Here is an 18,975-nt window from a genome sequence, read left to right on the forward strand (position 1 = left end):
GTAACTTTTCTGTCTTTTAGTTAATATTTGATGCTGTTTAACACTCTGGTCTTGTTTATTACACAACGTAATTGAAAACAATGTGTGTGATTTATACCTTGTTATTATGTTTTGTTCCCCCACTTAATCGTGAACTAAATAATTATGTTAAGTCTCGGTTGCACTTACGGTTATAGTTTGTAAGCTGATACGGTTTTATAGATGCTATATATTCTATGTATTTTCTATGTACTGCAATTCTTACTCAGTGCCTCACTTTGAGGCCTGTAAGGTTTTTTTAAATAAATATAAAATAAAAAACAAGGGATGCTTCATGTTAGATTGAACGCGTCAACGAGTGGAATTCATGAAAGCTGTTTAAAATCGTTACTTGTCGAAGACGAGGCCCGAGCGGAAGGCTGCAGCGACGTTGCTTGTTTCCTGAGCCATATTGTTAGGCTCATAGCTTTTGCATAATATGCACCTGCACTAGGTAACTGGATACTACGTCTCATGTCCCGTTCCCTAGCGCTTACTTCCATAATTCATTGCTTGCTGCTGTTTATCAATTCTTCCCTATTCTGGTCTCAGATGGTAGCCAGCATAACGGCATACACACGTAGTTACCGTTTATATCTTGTCATGTGATTTGTCAGTAACCCCACCCCGTTGCCCTCTTATTCTTCCCTTGTTTCCTTGGTAGTATGCATCAGCCAGGCTTATAGGCCCATTTAGGGCGGTGTATTGAACAATTTCTCCATATCTGACAAGGCAACTTGCCTGGTTTGTTCATTTCAATGCTGCTGACAGATCAGTGTTTTTTCCTAGAATAATTCCTTGTTCAATGGAATACTTGGAAGCGCCTCTCCTTGCTTGCCGCACAATCATACTAAGCAATACTGAAGCGCGGTCGATAGGGCATGCAGTCCCACTTGCTGCCCGTTTTTGTTGTGTATTTTACTGGTGACACTTGCTGATGTGGACTTCAGTTAGAGAACTTGCTTCTAAGCAACAATCAACGGGTTACTGCATGTTGGTGCTTCGCGTGTCCATTGCAGGCACTACCACGTGGCATTTTCCTAGGAAATTTGCACCCCATCTGCTGTCACTGTGAATTTAACTCGTGCCACTGCAGGAATCAGCAATATTGGAGGCGAACATGCCCAGTAGTGAAATGGTTGCATATCTTCGCGTCAGGTCAGTTTATTTCTAGTGGACAGGTTTCATCTCTCCCTGTGTTCGCTGTAGTGTCGTTTTCTGTGCAGTTTTAATGTGGACGCGTACATTTATCTCTGCGGTGTGCATTTTGTACGAAGCTGGTCAGTATCAGACGAGAGAATCAGAGGAGAGAATCAGAAGAGAGAGGGACACATAAGATGGCATTGTTGTTGCACGTCTGTCCGGCTCGACAGCTTTTCCTCTGGGGAAACACGATGTGCAGCATTTTACAAACATTTGTTTAGTTCTTTCTCAGTGCCTCATCCAGAAAAGAGTATCTGCTGTAGGTAACGTTTCTTGAATGTGTTGTTTCACATTCTTCCCCTCTGTGTCCAGGTGTTTCCCGATGGCAGCAGCCAGAAGCGGGTATTTGAAAGGGAGTACAAGATGTTGTGGATGTGAGCATCCCAGCGCCTTCTGGCAAGACGCACACGATGGAAGATCCGACCCCTTACTCAAGAGTGGTGTTTGGCATTCTCGAAAATTTATTGAGGCAGTTCGGCCCTCGGGTAAGTGACTTCATATCTCTTGTCTAGCATTCTACTCTGCAATAGGCAGATGACAGGAAGGTTGGGCACTCAAATCATCAACAATGCTTGAACTACGGATGTCTCATTCTGGATTGAACGATTCAACGAGTAGACTTCAGGAAACCTATTAAAAGTGTTAATTGTCGAAGACAAAGCCCGAGCGGAAGGGAGCAGTGACATTCCTTGTTTGCTGACAGATATTCTTAGGCTCGTTGGTTTTGCATAATATGAACCTCCACTACGTAACTGGATACTTCGTCTCAAGTCACGTTCCCTATCGCTTATACTCGTAATTCATTGGTTGCCGCTGTTTATCAATTCTTCCCTATTCTGGCCTTAGAGGGTAACCAGCATAATGGCGTACACACGTAGTTACCATTTGTATCTTGTCATGTGATTTGTCAGTAACGTCACCTCGTTGCCATCTTGTTCTTCCCTTGTTTCCTTGATAGTATGCATCAGCGAGGCTAATAGGCTCGTTTAGGGCGGTGCATTGAACAATTGCTCCTTATCTGACAAGGCAACTTGCCTGGTCTGTTCCATTCAATGCTGCGGACAGATTAGTGTCTTTTCCTAGTATAATTCCTTGTTCAACGGAATACTTGATAGCGCTTCTCTTTGCTTATCGCAGAATCATACTAAGCAATACTGAAGCGCGGTTTATAAGGCTTGCAGTGCCACTCTCTGCCCATTAATGTTGTCTTTTACTGGTGACAGCTTCTGATATGCACTTCAGTTGGAGCACTTCTATTCATCAATCGACGGGTTGCTGCATGTTGGAGCTTCGTCTGTCCACTGCAGGCGCCACCTCGCGGCATTTCCCTAAGAAGAACTGTACGCCAACTGCTGTCACTGTGAATTAAACTATAGCCATGGTAAAAATATGGGTTTTAAAAACAGACATGCAAAATACAGAACTTGTTGCTCATCTTCGCTTCAGTTCATGCGATGTTTGTTCAAGTTGTAGAAGTTTCACCTCTCCCTGTCTTCGCTGTTGTGTCCTTTTTTTGTGCAGTTTTAATGTGGACGCGTAAATTTGTCCCGGCGGTGTATATTTTGTACGATGTTGACCTGTATGAGACGGGGGAATCAGAGGAGAGAAGGATACAGAAGGCGACATTGTTCTTGCATATCTGTCCTGCTCGTCAGCTTTTCCACTGGGGAAACACGATGTGCAGCATTTTTCAAACGTTCAGTTAGTTCTTCCTCCGTGCCTCAACCAGAAGAAAGTCTCAGCTATAGGCCACGTTTCTTGAATATGTTCTGTCCCCTCTATGACCAGGTCTTTCCCGAGGGCAGCAGCCAGAAGCGGCTATTTAAAAGGGAGTGAAAGATGATGTGCATCTTAGCGTCCAAGCGCTTTCTGGAAAGACTTACACCATGGAAGATCAGATATCTGACCCAGGAGTGGTGTCACGCACTCTAGAAAAATTATTGAGGAAGTTCGGCCCTCGGGTAAGTGACATTTCATCTTTTGTCTAGCATTCTACTCTGCACTAGGCGGATGATGGCAGGAAGATTGGGACCTCAAGTGATCAACAATGGTTTATTCAATTGCCCAGGCTATAGATGCTATCCGCCGGCTTGAAGAGGGTCAAGCTTCCCTGATAACTGATTTGAAGTCCGCCAGGGAGAAGCAAGTTGAAGCTATCAAAATTAAAATCTTAAGTGACAAGATTCTGTATTTGGAAAAAGCAACGGAGTTAAATCGGAAATATAAAGCTGGGACAGATTCCGACGCTGTACGCGTTGTATCTGAGTAAGTGGTGGTTATTAAGGCACGCTGTAACGACTCCGAGAATAGGGTGCGGCTTTGCAACCTGCTTTTCTTCGGTTTGGAAGATAACGCTAAAGAAGACTAGGCAAAGTCGGAGCAGAAAATCTATTTCTGTGTGGATATGTTTGGCGTCAAAATAAATGAACAAACATTTGAGCGGGTGCATCGTTTATGAAAATGTAGCGAAGACAAGCGGAGACCCATAGTAGCCAAGCTAACCGTCTTTAAGGACAAAGATCGCATTCTCTCTTCAGCACACAAACTGAAGGGAACGTCATATTCCATTCGCGAACATTTTTCACCGGAAAATCGACGTGCCAGGCTAAAGCTAATTGAATTTGCAACAACCCAGAATAACGCTTTTAATATTTCAGTGGACAAGATGCGTATTGATTCAAGAATTTATCTCTACGATGGTTCTGCAAGTGCAGTTGCCCCACTAAATGGATAGCTACGGTTAGGGGCATGCGCACAGATTCACCAACCGGTAAAACTAACCCTGACTTCAGCCTCGCTATCGATACCGTATGCCAGCATACGAAGCATATTCTCAAAGCGTGATCTCATCTCTTCCCTCTTGGTAGACAGTAAATCCAACATTATCGCTTTCACAGAGACCAAGCTGCATTCTGCAATAAAGAGTGATGAAATCTTTTCATCTTCAAACATGTATGACATATATAGGTGCGACCGCTCTCTTAAAACGGGGGAGGGAGTCCTGATTGGGGTAAAGAAAAGAAATACGTCATTTTCGGTCAACACAAATTCTCATCTCGAGATTGTCTCGGTGGCCTGCACGATCTCATCTTCGAGGATAATAATACGTGATTGTTACCGTGCACCAGATTCTAACAATTCTTTCATGAATGCTTTCCCAACACAATCAACAAGGCCATGGAACTCATTTATGATCTCCTTGTCATATATCGTCCGAATTCATCAACTTGTCTTTAGATTTGAATCTCTCTCAAGCTCTCACGAAACCCACACGTGGGGCCAATGTTCTTGCTCTCTTTCTTACTACTGCACCTAAAACAATTGGTCACATAGAATATTTGAATGGTTTGAGCGACCGCTATTTGCTCCAAATAACAATAAAAACAACACCACCGGTTACGGGTGTAACGAGAAAGCAAATTCGTGGTTATAATAACGGCAACTATAAAACAATAAGCTCAGAGTTTGAAACTTTCTTCGAAAACACAATGTGGCCATCATTTTACGATAGATCTGTTGAAGAAAACTGGCTCATGATCAAAAAGACACTGTCCCCAATAATAAAGAAGTATGTTCCACTCGTTAATATAACGAACGATAAGTTGAACCCTTAGTTTACAAGAAAGCTTCAGCAGATGAGGAACAAGACAAAACGCTTCCACAATATTGCTAAGCGAGATCGCACATCAGCTGCGTGCACAATTGTAAAACGTATCTTAAATCGCACGGCTCAGCTTTAGGTGAAGCTAAATATGAATATTTTTGTAATTATCTTCTTGAACTGCTAAAGAATAATCCTGCCAAGTTTTAGAAAATTATTTAAAGCCAACGACGAATCCGATCAAGTGGCATTATAAAATAGCAACATTAGTCCCATTCGAGACGACGAAAGGTGCGGAGGTTTTATTTCATTCTGCAGCTCCGTATTTACACAGAAAAACACTTCAAATATGCCTTATGTTTTAGGATTAAGCTAGCAATATATGGAACCTATTGAAGAAACATTGGAGGGCCTCTCTTGTCTCATAAATAATCTTAAGATGTCTTCTTCGTGTGGCATAGAAGGCGTGAACTCAAAGATCTTAAAGAATATGGTAGAATTATCAAGTAACATTCTTTCACGTAGACAGTGAGTTGAGACTGGCCACCTTCTCGCAGATCGGAAGTTGGCGAAAGTTGTACCTGTATTTAAACATGGCAACAGGAACTCCTGTCAGAATTATCGTCCCATTTCCTTGACATGCATTCCCTGCAAGCTGCTTCAACATATTACCGCTTCGCAGAGTTACAAATATCATGAGACTAACAAATTCCTTTTTCATAATCAGCATGGTATTAGGAAGGGCTTTTCATGCGAGACACTTATTTGAATTTAGAACCGATCTACACATTATCTTAAGTTCTTCCTTACAATATGATTCTTGATTATTCGAAGGCATTCGACCATATCGCACATTGTCGCATAATATCAAAACTGTCCGAACTCAAATTGCACTGTCTTACCTTGTCATGGCGCCGTAACATTTTGTCTAATCGTCAGCAGTTTACTATTGCAAATAACTACTCTTGCTCCGTAACAGACGTTTCCTCTGGCGTACCACAAGGTAGCCTCCTCGGTCCCCGTCTTTTTGTATTCTCTATTAACGACCTACCTCAGAATTTGTCCTCCACTATAAGAATATTCGCCGACGACTGCTTAATTTATCGCCCAAACAAAAATTCAGATGATCATGTCGTTTTTCAGCAAGGCCTTCAACAGACTGTTAGCTGGTGCAATAAATCGCTAATGACTTTAAATACCTCAAGATGCAAAGTAACGTCGTTTACCGGAAAGTCGGATACCTTACCATATTCTTACCATATTAATAATTACACTGTTGCAGCGGTTACACAATATAACTATCTAGGAGTTCTAATCACATCGAATCTTTCTTGGACAGAGCACGTCACGTCCATTTCTGCTAACGCCTCCCAATCGTTTGGGTACTTGCGACGCAACTTAAGAAATGTTCCTTCTAATGTTCGCAAACTAGCTTACCTAACTCTCGTTTGTCCCAAGCTCGAGTACGCATCTGCCATTTGGTCCCCTCACCATAAATATCTCATTGAAACTCTAGAACGGATCTAGAACAGAGCAAGCCGCTTCAGTATAAACCATTACAGCTACCATTCCAGTGTAACACAAATAAAACTTGAGCATTCATTACAATCCTTGAGCGCTCGCCGAGACATTGCCCTTTTATGACTATTCCACAAATTCCTTCACTCCACTCGAACACCCGCTTGCTCGAAACGACCCTACTCCACGTCACCTAGGTTTCATAACCATTTCAGCTATGCCCGCCTGCCTTTACGGTTCTAGAAATGCATTCCATCGCTGAGCTCTTCCTCGTGCTACCAGATCATGGAATTCGCTCCCGGAGAGGATTGCATGCGGGTCCAACTGCGATTCATTCCGTGACGCCTTGACTGACTACATGATTAAAGAAATGTGAAGTTTTACAGCTGTCACACAATGCGTACTTGCACAACTTTTACAGCTTATTCTCGCATTATTACCGTTATGTCGCTATGTTTACCCTTCCCTTGGAATGTTGCGTTAGTAACTTTTCTGTCTTTTAGTTTTAATTACACAACGTAATTGAAAACAACGTGTGTGATTTATGCCTTGTTATGATATGTTTCTTCCCCACTTAATCGTAAACTGAATAATTATATTAAGTCTCGGTTGCACTTACAGTTATTGTTTGTAAACTGATACTGTTTTATATGTATTTTCTATGTACTGCAATCCTTGCTCAGTGTCCAACTTTGAGGCCTGTAAGGTAGCTTTAAATAAACATAAAATAAAAAACAAGGGATGCTTCAAGTTAGATTGAACGCGTCAACGAGTAGAATTCATGAAAGCTGCCTAATATCGTTACTTGTCGAAGACAAGGCCCAAGCGGAAGGCTGCAGCGACGTTCCTTGTTTGCAGAGCCGTATTGTTAGGCTCATAGGTTTTGGATAATATGCACCTGCACTAGGTGACTGGATACTACGTCTCATGTCCCGTTCCCTAGCGCTTACTCTAATAATTAATTGGTTGCCGCTGTTTATCAATTCTTCCCTATTCTGGCCTCAGACGGTCGCCAGCATAACGGCATACACACGTAGTTACCGGTTATATCTTGTCATGTGATTTGTCAGTAACACCACCTCGTTGCCCTCTTATTCTGCCCTCGTTTCCTTGGTAGTATGCATCAGCCAAGCTTGTAGGCTCATTTAGGGCGGTGTATTGAAGAATTGCTCCATATCTGACAAGACAACTTGCCTGGTCTGTTCCATTCAATGCTGCTGACAGATCAGTGTTTTTTCCTAGAATAATCCCTGGTTCAATTGAATACTTGGAAGCGCTTCTCCTTGCTTGCCGCACAATCATACTAAGCAATACTGAAGCGCTGTCGATGGGGCATGCAGTCCCACTTGCTGCCCGTTTTTGTTGTGTGTTTTACTGGTGACAGTTGCTGATATGGACTTCTAAGCAACAATCAACGGGTTACTGCATGTTGGTGCTTCGCGTGGCCATTGCAGGCACTACGACGTGGCAGTTGCCGAGGAAAAATTGCACCACAACTGCTGTCACTGTGAATTTAACTCGATCCAATGTACGAATCTGCGTCTTGGAGGGGAACATGCGTAGTAGTGAAATGGTTGCATATCTTCGCTTCAGGTCATGCGACCTTGTTTCTAGTGGACAGGTTTCACCTGTCCCTATCTTCGCTGTAGTGTACTTTTTTGTGCAGTTTTAATGTGGACGCGTACATTTATCTCTGCGGTGTGCATTTTGTACGAAGCTGGTCAGTATCAGACGAGGGAATCAGAGGAGAGAGGGACACATAAGTGGCATTGTTGTTGCACGTCTGTCCTGCTCGACAGCCTTTCCTCTGACGAAACACGATGTGCAGCATTTTACAAACATTTGTTTAGTTCATTCTCAGTGCCTCACCCAGAAAAAAGTCTCTGCTGTAGGTCACGTTTCTTGAATGTGTTCTGTCACATTTTTCCCCTCTGTGTCCAGGTGTTTCCCGAGGGCAGCAGCCAGAAGCGGGTATTTGAAAGGGAGTACAAGATGGTGTGGATGTGAGCATCCCAGCGCCTTCTGGCAAGACGCATACGATGGAAGATCCGACCCCTTACTCAAGGGTGGTGTTTCGCATTCTCGAAAATGTATTGAGGCACTTCGGCCCTCGGGTAAGTGACTTCATATCTCTTGTCTAGTATTCTACTCTGCAATAGGCAGATGATGACTGGACTATTGTGCTAGAACTAGGGATGCCTCAAGCTGGATTGAACGATTCAACGAGTAGACTTCAGGAAAGCTATTAAAAGTGTTACTTGCCGAAGACAAGGCCCGAGCAGAAGGGAGGAGCGACATTCCTTGTTTGCTGACAGATATTGTTAGGCTCGTTGGTTTTGCATAACACGAACCTGGACACTTCGTCTCCCATGTCACGTTCCGTAGCGCTTATTTCCATAATTCATTTGTAGCCGCTGTTTATCAATTCTTCCCTATTCTGTCCTTAGACGGTAGCCAGAATAACGGCATACACACGTAGTTACCGTGTATATCTTGTCATGTGATTTGTCAGTAACATCACCTCGTTGCTTCTTGTTCTTCCCTTGTTTCCTTGGTAGTATGCATCAGCCAGGCTTATAGGCCCATTTAGGGCGGTGTATTGAACAATTGCTCCATATCTGACAAGGCAACTTGCCTGGTCTGTTCCATTCAATGCTGCTGACAGATCAGTGTCTTTTCCTAGAATAATTCCTTGTTCAATGGAATACTTGGAAGCGCTTCTCCTTGCTTGCCGCACAATCATACTGAGCATACTGAAGCGCGGTTTATAGGGTGTTCAGTGCAATTTGCTGCCCATTAATGTTGTCTTTTACTGGTGACAACTACTGATAGGGACTTCAGTTAGAGCACTTCTAATCATCAATCAACCGGTGCTTCGTCTGTCCACTGCAGGCACCACCTCGCGGCACCACCTCGGAAAAATTGCACCCCAACTACTGTCACTGTGAATTAAAGTCCAGCCACGGTAGGAATGTGCGTTTTGGAAACAGACATGCCATATACGGAACTTGTTGCTCATCTTCACTTCAACTTAACGCTTCAACCAGTGCACTTCATGAAAGCTATTCAAAAGCGTTACTTATCGAAGCCAAGGCCAGCGAGATTCCTTGTTTGCTGACATATATTGTTTGGCTAATTGGTTTTGCATAACACGCACCTACACTAGGTAACTGGATACGTCGTCTCATTTCCCGTCATCTAGTGCTTATTCATATAATCCCCTGGTTGCCGTTGTTTATCAGTTCTGCCCTATTCTGGCCTTAGTCGGCAGCCAGCACAACGGCATACACGTGGAATTACCGTTTATATCTTGTCATGTGATTTGTCTGTAACAGCAGCTCCTTGCCCTCTTGTTCTTACCTTGTTTTGGTAGTATGCGTAAGCATAACTTGGGTCCCTTTCGTCATCATCATCATCATCATCATCATCATAATCATCATTATCACGAGCCAATTTTAAATTCCACTCCAGGACAAAGGCTTCTCCGCGCGAACTCCAATTACCCCTGTCCTGCGTCAACCGATTCCAACTAGCGCCCGCAAATTTTCTTATTTCATCGGCCCACCTAGACTTCTGCCACCCTCGACTGGGCTTCCCTTGTCTTGGTACCCATTCTTCAAGCCTAGTTTTCCAATAGTTATCCAACCTGCGTATTACAGTTCCTGCCCAGCTCCATTTTTTTCTCTTAATTTCAGTTGCAATATCGGCTATACCCATTTGCTCTCTGATCGAAACCACTCTTTCTGTCTCTTACCATTATGCCTAGCATTCTTCGTTCCATCGCTCTTTGCGCCGTCCTTAACTTGTTCTCCAGCTTCTTTGTGAATCTCCAAGTCTCTGCACCATATGTGAGCACCGGTAAAATTCAATTCACCTTCCTTTTCAATGATAACGGTGATCTTCCAGTCAGGAGCTGACAATGTCTGCCGTATGCGATCCAACCCATTTTTATTCTTCTGTGAATTTCCCTCTCATGATGAGGGTTCCCTGCGAATAATTGACCTAGGTAAACGTACTCCACGGACTCTACAAGCTTACTGGTGATCCTGAATTGATGTTCCCTTGCGCGGCTCTTGATCATTATCGTTATCTTGCGCACATTAATCTTCAAGCCCATTCTTGCTCTCTCTCTCTGTCAATGTCCTCAATCATTTGTTATTACTCGTCTTCAGTGTCGCTGAATAGAACAATGTCATCGGCAAACCGAAGTTTGCCGAGATATTCGCCGTCAATACTTACACCTAAGCTTTCCGAGTTTAACAGCTTGAAGGCAACTTGCCTGGTCTGTTCCATGCAATGCTCTTGACAGATTAGTGTTTTTCCTTGAATAATCCCTTGTTTTATGGAATACTTCGAAGTGCTTCTCCTTGCTTGCCCCACAGTCATACTAAGGAATACGAAGGCGCGGTTGATAGGGCATGTAGTGCCACTTGCTGCCCATTATTGTGTGTTTTACTGGTGACAGCTACTGATAGGGACTTCAGTTAGCGCACTTGTAATCTTCAATCAGCGGGTTACTGCATGTTGTAGTTTCGCCTGTCTCCTGCAGGCACCATCTCATGGCATTTGCCTAGGAAGGATTGCACCCCATCTGCAGCGACTCTGAATTTAACTCGAGCCACTGTAGGAATTAGCGTTTTCCAGGCAGACATGCCAACTACTGAACTTGTTGCATAACTTCGCTTCAGTTTATGAGAGCTTTCTTCAAGTTGGACAGGTTTCACCTCTCCCTGTCTACGCTGTATTGACATTTTTAGTGCAGTTTTAATGTGCACGCGTACATCTATCCCTGCAGTGTGTATTTTTTATGAAGTTTACCAGTATGAAACGGGTGAATCAGAGAGGAGAGATGGATACAGAAAACGGCATTGTTCTTGCATGTCTCTCCTGCTCGACAGCTTTTCCATTGGGGAAACACGATGAGCAGCGTTGTAAAACCTAAAAATGATAAGCCTGTATAATATACAAATATACCGTACGAGAAAACGAAATGAAAACCATATACTGCGGGTACACGACCTGTTTTTTTTTTACACAACAAATTTAGTTGGTTTGTGTGTCCTGCCAACATGCTACGAGGTGAAGTGAAAGCATGACCCAAAATATTGTAGTGGTGGAACTCAATTTGAAAAATTGTTTTGTCTGTGAAAACGCAAATAATTAGATTAAAATTTCTGTGGCGAAAGTTATTATACTTCTCAATTATATCGACTTTTCTGCGTACTTTTCCGTAGACCACCTTAGTGTGTTACGGACGTCTAAACATAGGCTGAGTTTTCAAGAAAGGAAACACAAGCGGGACAGATAATTATTGTTGTTCCACAAGGTACGACCCAAAGGATGTAAAAATTTTAAGAGTGTGTCATATGCTTACAGCAATGCTGTCGTTTTGCTATGAATATTCTACAATGTCATTTTAGTGTTTCTTGAATGTCGCAAACATCCGTTGCTTGAAAGCTCAACCTACATTAGGCAACATTCAGGTTACATCGTGAAGACGTTGAATTGATGTTATGCCAATGTCATGAATGTGCTTCTCAACGCTCCCATACCGTTACGGCCCAACGTTGCCTGTTGATCAAAAAAGCGGACATTAGCAGCATGTAGGCAACGTTATGAGTCGACATTTGGACACATTCAGAGAACGTGACGTCAACATTTTGCGTTACTTGGGTTACCGGGTCGCTGTTAGGCCTAATGAGCTATATACTTCCTTGATCAGGGGTGTAATCTAATTTGTTTCACAATTTTTTTCTCCAAAACAGTCCTTCCTGACATTAATATGATTAATATGCCTCCTTCAGCCGCTGTGGTCTTAATTGTACATGTTAAGATGCACATCAAGAGCACTGATCAATATATCTAAACCATCTAGACATTAGGCGCCGACTACAAGGGGGCGGGGCCAGGCCGTTTTACTCGTGAAACTTCACTGACAATGGAAGTGACACTTGTCAGGAAATAGTTGCAGCGAAGCAAGCCTTTTATTTCAGTTCAATTAATAATTAGGCTTGAGCTGTTCCACTATAATAGAGGAGTGAAAACGTATAAAATAACGCGCGTATAACTTTATTTTTGAGGTTACCGCCTAATTAGGTAACAGGAAAAGTACGAACTATTTGCAGCCCCACGGAAGAACAATGCCCACGCCCCATGGAACAATGAGGCGTGGGCAGGGCTTCACTGCAGACTTAAGTTGTATCCCACTGTAGTGCCTTATCTGCCGCTCCCCGGCCGAAGTAACACGCCGCGTTTGGTGTTAGTGGGAAACAAGCTGTGATAGCTGTTGTCTTAGGGTATAGAAAGTGCAGGGATATGCGCTGAATTGAAACGCTATGCACTAGATTTTCATCTAGTAACGCAACTGCACGTTTTTAGGTTTGGTACATGATAGTTGAGGAACACTGCATAATTCACTTAGTAACCAAAATGAGGCCAAGCCGGGTTAACTCGAAATCAGGATCAACAACAGTCATGCGTAGCAGCGCGAATGCTCAGACTCACAAAGATTATATATATATATATATATATATATATATATATGAGAGAGAGAGAGAGAGAGAGAGAGAGGCCGCAGTTCTGCCGGAAAGGCGTAGCAGTACTGGTACCACCGAGAGAACTCGGGCTTTGAAATTGAACTGTCTCCTACTATGAGGTCTTGCATATACCCATCCACTTTCAATTGCTTTAATCTATAATTTTTGTATTTCTATTAGTAAGTACAAGTAATTTCCCCTGTGTTGTCCTTTGTGCCTTTGTTTGTTAGCTTCTTATATGATTAACGAAAATTCAGCCCCTCCGTTAACCCCCTTTCTTCTCGTTGATTACATAACGAGAGTTTCGTATCCGGCAACATTGATGCCTCCAGGTAGCACATGTGGGTTTATTGACCAATGGCCTTCTCCTAAAAAGATCACGTACTCGTGACGCCTGCGGCAGAAAGGATGCTCCATGCAAATCCGCAGCCGAGGTTTGTGAGCGGTGTCGCTGACTAACACTCCCACGGTTAGCTCTAGTAGTAACACATAAATACCCCAGAAAGTGGATAGGAAGAAGGCCGCACGGTAGCTCCATTCGTAGAGCATCCCACGCGTAATGCGAAGACGTGGCATCGTTCCCCACCTTTGGAGGGTTGTTTTTTTTTTCATCCACTTTCAATTCCATGAATTTATAATTTTATTTCATATCAATTAGTAAGGACAAGCCATTTCCTCTGTGTTGTCCTAGTTGTCTGGTTTTGGCTTATATGATTCATAAAAATCGGGCCCCTCGGTTTGACCCCCTTTCTTGTCGTTCATTATATATATAATATGGGGTTCGGAGAGCTGGTCGCACCCCCCCCCCCCCCCCCCCAGGAAAAATGAATACTTGAAAACTCTCCGCCTGTGCATGTAGCAACACAGGTTCCATCAGAGGTGTTTCAAAATCAGAGGTGTCTACATCGTCATATAGCTTGTTCACTTTCTTTGTTCTCCATTATACTTGACAGATATAAAGCATATATTTCTAGTGGCTGGGCAATTGCTTTCGTGTATTCAAGACATTAGTTTCATCATCATCAACAACAACATATTTTAAGTACACTGCGGGACGAAGGCCTCTCCCTCCGATCTCCAATTACCCCTGTGCTGCGCCAATAGATTCCAACTTGCGCCTGTGAATTTCGTATTTTCTTCACCCTACCTGGTCTTTTGCCGTCCTCGACTCCATTTCTCTTCTCTTGGAACCCATTCTGTTACCCTAACAGTCCACCGGTTATTTAACCTACGCATTACATGACCTGCTCAGCTGCATTTCTTCCTCTTAATGTTGATTAGAATATCGGCTATGCCCTTTTGCTTTCTGATGCACACCGCTCTCTTCCCGCCTTCTTAACGTTACGCCTATCATTCTTCGTTCCGTCGCTCTTTGTGCGGTCCTTAACTTGTTTTCTAGCGTCTTTGTCAGTCTTGTCAGTTAGCACCGATAGAATGCATTGATTGCACACCTTTCTTTTTAGTGATAATGGTAAGCTTCCAGTAAGGATCTGAGTGTGGCTGCCGTATGCGCTCCAACCCAATTTTATTCTTCTGTAAATTTCCTTCTCATGATCAGGGTCTCCTGTGAGTAATTGTCCTAGGTAAACGTATTCCTCCGCATAATCTAGAGGCTGACTGGCGATCCTGAACTCTCCTTCCCTTGCCAGGCTATTGATCATTCTCTTTGTTTTCTGCATATTAACCTTCAACCACACCCTTACACTCTCTCTGTTAGGGTCCTCAATCATTTGTTGCCCCTCGTCTGCAGTATTACTGAATAGAACAATGTCGTCGGCAAACCGCAAGTTGCTGAGTTATTTGACGTCGATCCTTACCCCTAAGCCATCCCAATTTAATAGCTTGAATACTCCTTCCAAGCACGCAGTGAATAACATTGGAGAGATTGTGTCTCCTTTGATGGTCCCCGTTTTTAACGGTATCTTCCTACTTTTCTGGTGGAGAATCAGGGTAGCTGTGGAATCTTTGTAGATAATTTCCAAAACATTTACGTAAGCCTCCTCTCCTTGCTACTCCTTGCTTACGTAGTGCCTCTATGACTGCCGGTATCTCTACTGAATCAAATGCATTTTCGTAATCTATGAAAGCCATGTAGAAAGCTTGCAGATTTCTCGATTACCTGATTGATTACATGGATGTGATCAATTGCACATTATCCCTTCCTGAAGCCAGTCTTTTCCCTTGGTTGTCTGTAGTCAAGTGGTGCCCTTATTCTATTGGAAATTATCTTCGTGAACATTTTATACAATACTGAAAGTAAGCTAACGGGCCTATAATTTTTCAATTGTTTAACGTCTGCTGTGGGTTAGTAGAATGTTGGCATTCTTGCAGTTCTATGGGACCCTTGAAGTCGTGAGACATTTCGTATAAAGGGCCGCAGGCTTTTCAAGCATTTCTCCTCCATATTTCATTAAATCGACTGTTATTTCATCCTCTCCTGCCGTTTCTCGCCATTTCATGTCTTGCAAGGCTCTTCTAACTTCATCGCAAATTATAGAAAGAGCCTACATTCAAAGGAGGTGTCCTGGCTCGTCTGGGCATTGTGCAGGGAAGTGTAGAATTCTTCGGCTGCTTTTACCATATCTTCGAAATTGCTGATATTACCCTGCTTATCTTTCAGTGCATACATCTTGGCTTGTCCTATGTCAAGTTTTCTTCTCCCTGATTTCATGCTGCGTCCATTTATTGCTGCTTCCTCAGTCTTTCTTACGTTATAATTTCGAATATCTTTTACTTTCTCCTTGTTGATCAGTTTTGACAATTCCGCGAATTTTATCTGACCTCTCGAGTTGGACTGTACGATTCTTTATCGTTTCTTTATTAGGTTCCTCGTTGCTTGGGAGAGCTTACCTACTGGTTGCCTTGGTGCATTGTCTCCCATTTCACGGGCTGCTTCTGAAGTCAGTCTAGTTATGGTTTCATTCATTACCCCTACGTCATCTACAAAGGCTGCATATTTCTTTGCAGGTACCAGCCTGAATTGGTCCGCTTTTATCCTGACTGCGTCTAGGTTGGCCAGTTTCTTCGTGACCAATTTTACTTTATCTCTTCAAATTCAGGTGAATCCTAGACCTCACTAACCTATGATCACTGCACTTTACCCTACCTAACACTTCTACATCTGGCACTATGCTAGAATTGGGAGAATGTATGAAATCGATTTCATTCTTTGTTTGACCATTATGGCTTCTCCAGGTCCACTTTTTGCTGCTACGCTTTCCGAAGAAGGTGTTCATTAACCGTAGCTTATTCCTTTCCACAAATTATTCCAACATCTCTCCTCTAGTGTTCCTAGAGCCGACACCGTAGTTGTCAACTGCTTCTTCACTAGCCTGCTTTTTCCCCACTTTTGCATTTAAGTCGCCCATTACTACAGTATACTGAGTTTGCGCTTTTCTCATGCTAATTCCACGTCTTCATAAAACTGATCTACTTCATCACCATCATGACTGGATGTTGGAGCGTAGCCAAGCAGAACTTTTCGTTTGGATAGTTGGTGCATGTTAGTGAAGTACTAAGGCTCCAAACAGGCGACTCAAGAAGAGACACGGGCGAGCGCTCGTCCGTGTCTCTCCTTGCGTCGTCTGTTTGGCGCTTTATTACTTCAGTTGGAGTGTGGCTTATAGCACCTTTAATCTATAACTGTTAAGTTTTATTGCGACTACTGCTACCCTCTCATTAATGCTGTAGAATTCGTCAGTGTTGCCCGCTATGTCCTTATGTAAGGAATCTTACCCCGTATAACCTCCTATCTGGGAGTCCTCTATAGCAGAGCACGTCGCCGTTAGTCAGTATTGTATAAGCCTCATCAGTTCTTCTAACCTCACTAAGGCCAATGAAATCCCAGACAATGCCCGATAGTTTCTCAAAGAGTCCTGCTAAGTTAGCCTCACTCGAAAGGGTTCGGGTGTTGCAAGCGTCAGTTTCCATTGGCGGCCTGTCCGGGTCCAGAGATTCTTAGCACCCTCTGCTGCGTTACAGGTCTAACCGCCGCCTCGGTCAGTGCTCCGCAGCTGCTGGGGACTGAGGGTCGTGGGTTAATTGTAGGAGTCATGAGGGAGTTACTGGCCAGATACTGCACCAGGGAAGCCAATTCCTGTTCTGGTGAGGGAGTGACTTTGTTGAAGCTTAGTGGGCCTTCCTAATTCGATTAGTATAGCCCCAGTGGTTCTCGGCGTTTTAGCCGATGTTAGACGCCACTCCAGGCTTGGAGATGTTTGAGTGCTGGAGATGGTGAGTTCCAGATTACCACTCAGAATGAAATAAAAAGTTTATGTACTAAAAAAGTTTCCGCATGGAGCCCATGTTTCGTACTAGACTGAATTTGCTGGAGAATTCAATTCTTAATCAGTTCTGCGCCTGTACGCTTTCCACGATTCTGAAGATGCAAGAACTGTGGTAACTAAATTCGGGTGAACAGAATTAGCACCTTGAGGGGACATATTTTGTTCATCTCGTAAACAGCTACTGTACAGAATACAAGTTTACTTCGTTCTCTCGTTCTTCTTCGTTCTTTCCTAGGCTTCTGGGAAAGTGCATTCTGGGACTCCTCAAAGCAGCGCAGCGCCTGATTGCCGAACTTCAAGAAAGCGATCATCTAAGTCACCGACTTATCTAAATCACATTCTGGCGTTTCTTACGCTACAGTCGGTAGACCCTTCTCAGAAACCGACATTCTGCACATGGAAACGAGCTTCCTCACATCTGATGCCTACGCGATATTGTCACCTGGAAAACACATCAAGCAATTAAAACTGCAAAAGACAATTACATTTAGACTCATTAAACGTCGCCAAAGCTTTATATCATGTATAAAAGAACTTTCCTGTACTTACTGGACGTTATTCAATCATGTGCACTGTGTACACATCTCGTCAGCGTATCATAATATGCCGAGTGCCTGGGCATAGAGGCATCGATGATAATACGCTTGCGACCATATTGCCACATCTACAAAAAAGAACCAAGCAACTCTACCATCGCTGTCCCTGTCACTCATTTGCGACTTCCTTACGGAAGAAGCTGAGCAGCAATTGGCAGCGTGCGTGGGGCACTGGCTTAAAGGAGTACTGACACAAAAAAATCCACGCGGTTTTTTCTGCTTTAATAAATAGTTAATGACCCAGTAATCACGGCACGAAACCTCATTTACTTCAGAGCGCGACAGGTAATTATTTGCAGTCTATTTTGTAGCGACCAGTCGAAGTTTCGGTTCCAGAGAGCAACGAGACGGGACAAACGGGAATGTAAACAAAGTGGTCACGTGTTCGCAAAAAGCCCGGCGGGGCGGGGCAACACGGGCGGGGCCGGCGAGCGGGCGCCTTGCCGCTCCGATCATGCCTGTTTCTTTTTTTTTTCTCTCCCTGGTCGAAACGCGGGCCTCTTTCGCCGCTGATAGCGGCACATAAATGGGCTACAATTTGTGTCTGACACGAAATAACTTCTAGAATAAAGTGACCTCGAATGAGTGCGAGTTATAAAACGTTGTGCGAAATAGTAAATCGTTGGCGTGATTTCTACTCGGATGCGGTAAGCGCAGACGCGCCAGCAATCATCTGTATACGAAGCGGCTCGCCTGACTGGCCTGTTTACTAATCGCTACTAACGGCACCGGGAAAACTAACCGTATTTTCACTTAAGAGAAACATAAATGTTCAGGCATTGATTGTGCTGACGAATTTAGGCGCTTTATTACGAGCTGCGGACGCATCGCAATGACCCTCGTCCCCGGATAGACGGCCGGCGAGCTAGGTCTACATAGTCTCCCAGCGATCGCAAGCTCGCTTGGCATGCTCGTTAGCCTCCGTCGGCGCCAATGAAATCAAATGTGCTGCAATTTAAGTGTGACGTAACTGTGTACACGTTGTGCCGACTAACATAGGCACTTCGTTATACGAGCTGTAAGCGATCGTCTCACAAGCGCAACCGGTGTCGGATTCGATGGCCTAGCGAGCCTGCCGGCTCTTGGCCATCGGCGGCTGTCAACGGATCCGATACTGCTAACGGGGCCTTGCGGAAACACGTCTACAGTGCTCGGACAGACGTGTTTACATTGTCATCGTTTGTTTCAAACAAGATAGCTGTGCAAATACGGTTGCT

At 43.7% G+C, this 18,975-nt stretch overlaps 1 long non-coding RNA gene across 1 annotated transcript; it reads left to right on the forward strand.

Annotated features, from left to right (window-relative positions):
- Window positions 1-1,048: 1,048 nt before the first annotated feature.
- LOC129380244 (uncharacterized) lies at window positions 1,049-17,765 on the forward strand. The gene is made up of 5 exons (XR_008615236.2): window positions 1,049-1,176; window positions 1,534-1,706; window positions 3,010-3,182; window positions 8,282-8,454; window positions 17,398-17,765. It is a non-coding gene; the product is annotated as an uncharacterized lncRNA (long non-coding RNA).
- The last annotated feature ends 1,210 nt before the right edge of the window (window positions 17,766-18,975 follow it).

The sequence above is a fragment of the Dermacentor andersoni genome, chromosome 1 (assembly GCF_023375885.2).
Source record: "Dermacentor andersoni chromosome 1, qqDerAnde1_hic_scaffold, whole genome shotgun sequence".
NCBI classification, from domain to species: domain Eukaryota; kingdom Metazoa; phylum Arthropoda; class Arachnida; order Ixodida; family Ixodidae; genus Dermacentor; species Dermacentor andersoni.